At 34.4% G+C, this 10,032-nt stretch overlaps 1 non-coding gene across 1 annotated transcript; it reads right to left on the reverse strand.

Annotated features, from left to right (window-relative positions):
- Positions 1 to 7,108: 7,108 nt before the first annotated feature.
- Positions 7,109 to 7,215, reverse strand: LOC113757392. Its single transcript, XR_003466282.1, has one exon. It is a non-coding gene; the product is annotated as a small nucleolar RNA R71 (small nucleolar RNA).
- Positions 7,216 to 10,032: the final 2,817 nt, after the last annotated feature.

Here is a 10,032-nt window from a genome sequence, read left to right on the forward strand (position 1 = left end):
TTGTTTTTTTAATCAATAAAATAACATAAGTAAGCTAAGAATTTTTTTGGGTTCATTTTTGGCTAGGAATATCTTTTCCTTATGAAGGCCAATTTTACCTCATTTTGTCGTTTGTCCATGTTTTTTAATCGTATACTGAGATTTGTAGCGTAGAATGTAAGGATGGGAAGTGTCTAGGAAATGTCTTATTTGTATTTTTCCTTTGACTAGCTGCTGGCTAATTAAACTTCTTTTTTTCTGATTTTAAATTGTAAATCTTGTCCCTTGCTAAAGTTAACTTTTGTTAGTTAAATTATTTCCCATTTCAATTTCGGTCTCAGTTCTTTCGCTTCATAGACGTTATATCATCATGGTGAATTCTTTTTCATGACGGTATATTGTTTCCTTCACTGGGACAACACACCTTGGGAATGAAAAAATGACACAAGTAGACTAGTTATTCAAACTTGATTAAAATCGTATTTAAAGGTGGTAATTTTTGACACGTGCAAATAGGACACAAACATGATCTAAAAAATTGAACAAAATATGGTAAAGAACAATTTGTATAAAAAATAGGTCAAAACAAACACGATACACAAATAAAATGAGTTGTAATGGATCAATCCATGGGTTGAGATGACTAATTTGTTACTAACATGTTAAAATATTTTTTTAAAAAAATGATACTCGTATTTCCTTCTAAAACTACACCAAAAAAATAGATAGTTTCACTTGTAAATTTAAAGTTTAAGAACTAAAATAATAAAATTAACCAGATTTATATAGTATTTTTATAGCATTATTGAAAATCCAAACTCCACAAATCCACGTATACAACTTTGGTGATTTTAATTTTTTGCTTTTTGCTTTCATTCTTCTTTTGTCAAATTCATGAATATACGCAATCTCTATGATTTTAAATATTTAATTCCCGCCTTCATCCTTCGTCCGCAAATTGCCGAGAACTTTCCTTTTGATCAATTATTTCTTATCTATTCTTCTTTCTTTTGTGATTAAAAATTCTTTTCTAGGCTAATTTAGTACTCTCAACTCATTTTTTTGGAGATATTGTTACATGTACTATTCTTCCCTTGCACGATTTTTCCTATTCAATTCTTTGAAAATTTTTCTTTCTTTGTGAAATAAAAACAAAATTAACTCTCTTTTTTTTGTATTTTTAATGAGGTGATAATGCATTCGAAACTCATATATGTAATATTTAATGAAAAGTTACAACTGAAAAGATTAAAAGAAGAACATATTTTTTTTTAAAAAAAAGAGACTCATGTTTTACTCTTTACATATAGTGATTTTTATGCAAAATATTAAATGGGTCAAACTGGCTTAAAACACAAAATGACACTCCAATAAGCAGATTTTAATATGAATACGACACGAAAATCAAATATGGCATATATATAAAAGTTTGGACTCGTTGAACATGAACATGGTTATGACAGGGCGTGAACAAGACCCAACATGAGTCTGAGTAACTTGGTTCATTTAAACATCTACTCCTACTATTATACACGAGGAGCCAAGAGCAAGCGTGTGGCAAAGAAATTAGATATTATTTATTATACAACTTCCTAAAAAGTTGTAATCCAAAAAAATGAAAGGTTTTTTTTAGAAAAAGTTTTATTCTAAAAACTTGTCCATAATGCACTCATTAATATACATAACATTCACCTAATCAATTATGTATATACATATACTAACAATTATTATCCTCCCCAACTTTTATCTACTTTCCCTCTTTAATCTTATCAACCCTATCTTGCATTTATTTACTTTTTTAAATTAATCTTATATTTTAAAAATATATGATCCCTGAAAATATATCTTAACAATTGCCCATGGGGCACCCGTTGGACAAACCCAAAATTAGATAAAATCCTCAAAAATTGTAAAATGTTAAAAACACGAAGTACGAGCTTCAAATTTTCTGTTTGAACTGCTTATCCACATGGATGTCATATTAGTTGTATAATAGTACACACATAAAATATTATTCTACTATTATACAAGCTTATAGTGCAGTTTTAGATAAACCTCTAGTAATCACAATTACTACTCCCCATGTTGGCACTGTAATTGTTGAATTGACACCCAAGAGATTTTGGACTTTGATAAGTGACTAATTTACGTAATAATTGTATGACATTTTATATTATTTTTAGTCACTTTGGTTATATTATTGGAAGAATATGAATCATTTTGGCTATAATTGGTGAAAAATGCTTTTAAGTGATTAAATGAGGTTTTTATCACTTTTTACTTGGATTTTGTGTATTTTGACAGTTTTGACACATTTTCGTATTTCGGCTATAACTTGAGCTACAATGATCGGATTAAGATGATTCTTGAACCAATTTGAAGATAAGAGATAGATCTACAACTTTGGTGAAGACATCTAAATCCGATTTGAAGGTTTTCCAGGTCAAAATGCCGAATTACAATAGCAAATTGCTACTGGTCGAAACTGGAACAGGGCAATGAGCAGGTAAGGGTATTTCGGTCATTTATCAGTCTACATAGATCCAAATGAGGTGATTCTTGATGCATTGGAAAGCTAACTCAAAGGGCTACAAGTTTTATGTTTTGGTCAAGAGCTAAATCAGCTTTTATCATCAAGAAAAGATCGGTTGAAGTTGGGCCAAAAACAGAGCAAGTGATCCACACTCGGATCCACTATTCATCCGAACCCTCGGTTGTTTCTGGGTTAGTGGAACCGAGCTCGGATCCATACGGATCCGAGGTACTGTAGCAGCTCGGATCACTGGTCAGAAAAGGCTGCTCTGTACGCGTAAAACTCAATTTCACCCCCACCAACTCACATTGGATGCTATACATGTGAGAAACATTCCCAGCTGTAAAAGGGAGATGTAATCCTCATTTCTTGACCACCTTTAATCATTAAATAGCCAAATTCATTGCAAAAAAAGAGATGGGAGTTCGTAGCAGAAAATAGAGAGAGACATACGGGAGAAGCTGGAAGTTGCAGAAATGTAGCTCTTTCATCTCCCTAGTGTTAGTTTAGCTTAGTATAGAGTAGTGTAGCTTTTCCATTCTTGTTTATTATCTAGATTAGGATGAAGATGGAGGATGAAGAAGGCAAGGAAGAAAGCTCATGTGACAAGGGTTGTATTCCTTCCAAACTCTTTATCTTTTGTATTTGATTCCAAGTTTAGTTAATATACAAGTTCTGGATTTTGTGTTCATTATGTGTTTCTAAAGTTTATACCTTGGGTTTGGTTGAACTTTCTATAATTGTTAGTGTTTATTATTTGGTTATTTGACTGCTATGATTTGAGCAAGTTATTTAGCACTTTAGCTCTTGAAATCATGATTAATCTGGTACCATTAATTGTGATTATCTAAGGTGTTGTTTCTGCAATGAAAATTGAAATTTAACACTAGTTCAAGAAGTGCTAAACATAGGGAGTACACTCACGAAAGTAGAGGTGCACTTATGTGGTTTTTAGTGATTCATTTCATGTAATTTCATTGAAGAAATGAACTTGTAGCTAATTTCATAACCATGAAAATAGGTATGGATTAGTTATGAGTATAATTGATTCACTACGAAAGTAGGATTCAAATGCATAAGGAAATTACACCATAATTAGCCTAGATGTAGTAATTAATGATCCAAATATAGCACTTGCATGAGTAGTTAGGGATACCACAACCTAAGGAGCTTTTATTTGTTAATTTCTTGTATAAGTGCAGTAGGTTAAATTTCTTATCATTAATTGATAGTCTAAATAATAAAGAAACTTTAGTAATACCGGTAATTGTTCACTCTTCCCTGTGGGATCGACCCGATATATACCCTAAACTACTAGTTGATCTGTATACTTGCAGTGAACGGGTGTAATTCGGTATTTTTTAGCTTGCACGTATGTAAAATACCCGTCAAGTTTTTGGCGCCGTTGCCGGGGAAGATTTGGCAATATCGGTGTGAAGAGTAACTTTATTAGTTTAGACATATTATTAGTTATACTGTGAATGTTATTTTCTGTGTTTTATATGTGTATGTGTTTTATCACCTATTCTTCTTACTAATTTTGCTCTTAAGTTGTTTAAAAGCAATTTTAGGTGATGAGAAGGGTAGGACAATTTGGAGGACAATGCTTGAGAAATGGAAGATTGGAAATGGATGGTTACCAAGTGCAAAGCTCCTTCAACAGAGGTAACCAAGAATTTACTGAATGTATGTCTTTTGAAGATGGTTTAAGGTGCTTAAAGGCAAAATTTGATGTAATTAAGTTACAAGTTCAAATGGACACCATGATGCATGAAATTGAGCAGAGGAGGAATGTTAATGTTTTTAATTCTTATCATGTGATTTGTGACTTGTGTGGAGGTTATCATGCTACTAATACATGTATACAAGCACAAAATGTGGATTATTATGATGAATTAGAGCATTACAATCCTTGTTTTGATCAATATAGTGCTAATTGGAGCAAGTCTCCTGCTTATGGTTGGCAAAATCAATGTGCATATAGTGATTATCCGTATTTTTATGATTACCAACCTGAAAGTGTCCAATATGAATCAAAACCATCTTGGGAGTTGGCAATAGAGAAGTTAGCTAATGAACCTCTACCTTGGGAGTTAGAAAATGAACCATTAGCTAATGATTCTAATGCATCTTGGGAGCTAGCTGTAGAAAATTTTTCTAATCAATTTGATTTAGCTGATAAGAGTTTATTTTACGTATTTTTAAGTGCATTTTATTAGTTAATTTTGAGTTGATTATTTAGTTTTATAATTAAAATAAAGAGGTTTTTGGTAAAATTATATATTTTTGGTAAAAGTGGATAATATTGCATTTCTATTGATTTTAATAGTAAAAACTTCATTTTTATGCAGGAATAATGAATCAATCACCAAAGGAGGTCAATTGAGGTGAAAAATAGAGATTTGGTGATGAATTCAAGTGGCAACAAGAAGAATGAAGTGAAAAACGTTCAAGTGAGGAAATGCAATACAAGTCAGTTTTGACACTCTTCAGTATTTCGATCATATCTCAGGCTACAAAGCTCCGATTTGGATGATTCTTGAAGCATTGGAAAGCTAACTCAAAGGGCTACAACTTTTGTGTTTTGCACAAAAGCTAGTTCGGCCTTTATGATAGAGAAAATCGCAGATGAAGTAAGGCCAAAGTGAATACGCGAGTACACAAAACGTGACTTGTAACCGCGTTTTGTGTAGGCGCGTTTTATAGCCGAAATTCTGCAATTTGACTCAGCCAATTCTCTTGTGTTCATACCACTTTCCAGCTATAAGATGCAAGGGAATTCGGTGCACATGCTTCAGAAGAAAAAAGGGCAAGAAAAGTGGCTTATTTTCAAGTCAAAAATATTGGTTTTTGACTATGCTAACAAAGTGGAGATTTGGGAATCAAAGGATAGAATTTGACTTGGAAAAATGGAGCATTTGAGTGTTTTTTATGCAGAGATATGGGGAGAGATCTGGGGAACCATTCGTAGCTTAGTTTCTGACAGAAAAACATAGTCTCTCTAGCTAGGTACTTGCAAGGGACAATTGGGATTTCATCTTGTAATCATCTAAGTTCAAGACAAAAGGAGATTTTTGGAAGGCTTCACCATATCTTGGCTAAGACTTTCTTTACTCTGTTTGTATTTGTAATTCATGATGATTTACATTAATGAAGTTATGAGTGTTTTATCATTCATGAGTAGCTAATTTTCTTTATCTAGGGAGTAGATGAAACTTATGGCCAAATGATATGAAGTGATTGTTATTCATTCTTGTTATGTCTTGTATTAACTTATCTACTTGTGTATGTTGGATTACTTGTTGTTGCTTGATCACCAATAGCAGGTTTATAGTTATTTTTATTCATTGAGAAATGGTAAAAATAATGGAATGACACAAGTAGAACTTGAGTTGTATATTCATGAGAATAGAAATACGTTCAAGTGGATGAAATCTGCATTTCATGTGTGAATAAGAACAGATTTAGTATTTACCAAGAGATTAGGACAAACTAATCTGTTTTAACCCATTATTATCATGAGAATGTGATTTTGGTATTTCTGGAAATGAATCCTTGGTTAAACAAGAGCAGTAACAAGTGTTGAATTAATTCATTTTAGATCTTTTGTGTTATAAGTGGAATCTACATCCTTAGATCTTATTATTTAGTGAATTCTACTCCTATTGTGAAATTGCATTTATCTATTTAAGAATTTTTGTAGTTGAATTAAAATCTGAAATTTCTGCTCAAATTAATTGTAAGTCTAAATAATAGAGTAAATTAGTATCTAATAATTGTTTTAATTGCTCCTCGTGGGATCGACCCGATACACATCTTGTACTACAATTACGACCTGTATACTTGCAGTCCAACGGGTGTAAAATCGGAATTAAACTTGCATTGATAAAAAAAATCCCGTCAAGTTTTTGGCGCCGTTGCCGGGGAGCGGCAATATTAGAGCCTAATCATCTTTATTAATTTAGACAGATTTATTTTTTAGATTATATTTAATCTTATATTGTAATCAGTTTTTGACAATTGAAATTGCATAATATCTCTTATTTCTGTTTGTAGTGTATGCACCGGGCGTCTCGGGAAGTTACACCTTTCGATCCAGAAATTGAGAGGACACTACGTAGACAAAGGAGGCATCCACCACAGCAAGAGGAACAAGAGATTTGGCAACCTATAGAGGAAATCTCAATAGATCTACCATTTGAGGAAGAAATGGCTGAAAATGAAGCAAATAGGCGAGTTCTACGAGATTTTGCTCTACCGGGAACACAAGGATCTCAAACAAGCATAGTAAGGCCTACGGTAAATGCTAACAACTTTGAGATTAAGCCATCACTTATCCAAATGGTTCAACAATCTCAATTTGGAGGTAATGCTGTAGAAGATCCTAACTCACACTTAGCTACATTCTTAGAAATATGTGATACAATTAAAATGAATGGAGTTAGTGATGATGCTATAAGGTTACGGTTGTTCCCATTTTCATTAAGAGATAAGGCAAAAATGTGGTTACACTCTCATGCTCCTAACACTTTTACCACATGGGATGATTTATCAAGGGCATTTTTGAATAAGTATTTTTCACCAGGAAAGACTGCTAAGCTTAGAATGGATATCACTAGTTTTAGTCAATTGGAGGGAGAATCATTATATGAGGCATGGGAAAGGTTTAGAGATTTGCTTCGGAAATGTCCACATCATGGACTGCCGGAATGGTTAATCATACAAACCTTTTATAATGGTTTATCTTTCTCCACTAAAACTATTATTGATGCAGCCGCAGGTGGAGCTTTAATGGGTAAATCACCCCAAGAGGCTCATAATTTGATAGAAGAAATGGCAGCAAATAACTACCAATGGGCCAATGAGAGAGGTAATACAAGACGTCACGCAGGTATGATCGAAATGGACACTCTCAATATGTTGAGTGCTCAAATGAATAATGTAATGAAATTGCTAAGTAAACAAGGTGGAGCTGGTCCAAGTTCATCTAATGCACATGTAGCATGTTGTTCTATATGTGGAGGTGAACATGATACTAATGAGTGTGTTGATTCTGAGCAGGTACAATTTGTCAATAATTACAACCGAAATGCTCCAAATAATCCCTACTCGAATACTTACAATCCGGGGTGGAGAAATCATCCAAACTTTGGATGGAAAGATCAAGGCAATCAACAAAGGCCAACCAATCCGCCGGGATTTCAACCAAGGCAACCCCAGGCTGAAACTAAACCAAGTTGGGAGATCGCGGTGGAAAAACTTGCTAAGGTGACTTCGGATAGATTCGAGCGAGTTGAGGGGCGGTTGGACCAATTAGCTGGGATGTACAGAAACTTGGAGGTTCAAATTGGTCAAATTGCCAATGTGATCAACAATAGAAACCCTGGTGAATTACCAAGTAAAACCGAAGTGAATCCGAGAGAGCATGTCAATGCAATCATTCTTAGAAGCGGTAAAACGGTTGAGGGATTCGATTTTGAAAATTCAGGTGGTGAAAAAGACAAGAAGCAAGCAATTGAAGGGGAGCAAGAAAGTCAAAATGATCATGTTATCATTGATATTGATGCACTTCATCCCAAATTAAATTCTAATGTGATACCTTTTCCTCACAGATTGAAGAAAGATGGACATGATCGGGAGTTTGAAAAGTTCTTCAAAATGTTTAAACAATTGCACATTAACATTCCTTTCATTGATGCTATAACACAGATTCCCTCTTATGCACGTTTCTTGAAAGACATCATGTCAAAGAAGAGGAAAATTGTAGATAATGAGATGATAGCATTAACGGAAGAGTGTAGTGCATTGATTAAGAATAAACTCCCTCCTAAATTGAAAGATCCGGGAAGTTTTTCTATTCCTTGCACTATTGGTCAATTGCATTTTTCTAATGCTTTATGTGATTTAGGTGCAAGTGTGTCACTTATGCCGTTATCGGTTGCCCGGAGATTGGGACTTCAAGAGCTAAAAGCTACCAATATTATATTGCAATTGGCGGATCGGTCAATCACACATCCCATGGGTATTTTGGAAAATGTACTCATAAAGGTAAGACAATCTATAATACCTGTGGATTTTGTTGTCTTAGATATTGAAGAAGATGTGAGAATGCCAATTATTCTAGGACGACCGTTTTTAGCCACTGCACGAACTATAATTGATGTAGAAAAAGGTAAGCTTATATTACGGGTTAATGGTGAGGAATTGGAATTCAATTTGGATAATAAAGAAGGGAGTATAGAGCCTACTGCTCTTGTTTCTAATATGCCATATGATGAAAAGGTTAACCAAGAAAGGACCGAAGAAGTTAAATTTATAAATGTCCTTGGTACTAACTTTCATGGTGTAGGAACAAAGGAGGAGAAGATAAGGATGGAAGTTGGCTTAATAAATTCGCCATTCCATGAAGAAAATGCTGAAAAGTTGAGCCAATTCAGAAAAGACAAGCAAAATCCACTCCAAGGTGAAGTTGAGCCTCTCTATGACAAGTCTAATATTCCTCCTTGGCATTTGAGGAAATTGGACTATGAAGATCAATGCATGGTTCACCACATGGTGGATTGGCTCGGGAGTTTCGACCCATGGGGAGAAAATCGCTTCCTAATGCTCTAAAGTGATTCAACTCTTTCAGTCGAGCCAACGACTATAAACAAAAGCGCTAATTGGGAGGCAACCCAATGTTTATGTTATTTGTGTTAAATTTTTGTGATTTTTAGACTTGAATAAGTGTTTTAGTTAATTTGTTGTTTTTGTGTGATAGGGTTGGCAAATGGAAGCAAGAATGACCATTTGAGGTGAAAAGGGCAAACTTTGATCAAGCAACTCAACCCCTCGATTTGCATTAAAGGTGTTTTTGATTCATTATAAAGGGGTAAAATGCATGTTTTTAATGTTTTACATTTGTTCCAGTCATTAAAATTGGCAAACAAATGATCTATGGTGCATTTTGAGTCATTGGGGTACCTTTTGTAATTTTTCAAAAGTTGAAATTCTGCTAAAAATCGAAGCAGAAAACGCGTTTTCAAAGAAAACGCGACTACAAGTCGCGTTTCTCAGAATCGCGTTTTCAATTCTGCAACTGCAGAAAAGAAAACGCGCCTTCAAAACGCGACCTAAAGTCGCGTTTTAATGGAAGTCGCGTTTTCAAGCCTGGATCAAGACTCAAAAACGCGACTTCTGAAACGCGACTCGAAGTCGCGTTTTCCATCACAGTCGCGTTTTCATTCCTGCAAGATTTGTGCAGGAAACGCGACTTCAAAAACGCGAGTTAAAGGCGCGTTTTTAGTCGCGTTTTCCGTGTCTGAATATAGCCTTCAGAAACGCGATTTCAGCCTTTCTTCTTCACTTCTCCAATTTTTCCAGCCGCGTTTTTCCCTCTTCCTTCTACCCAACTCACAAATTTTCATTTATACTCCATAATCTTGCTAGAAATCATCACCCCAACACCTTTTGAGCTTCATACAACCTTTTTAACCGATTAAAATCCAAGAAAAACACCTAAAATCAGGTTTTTGAGGGAT

This window comes from Coffea eugenioides, unplaced genomic scaffold, assembly GCF_003713205.1.
Source record: "Coffea eugenioides isolate CCC68of unplaced genomic scaffold, Ceug_1.0 ScVebR1_3034;HRSCAF=4169, whole genome shotgun sequence".
Taxonomy (NCBI): Eukaryota; Viridiplantae; Streptophyta; class Magnoliopsida; order Gentianales; family Rubiaceae; genus Coffea; species Coffea eugenioides.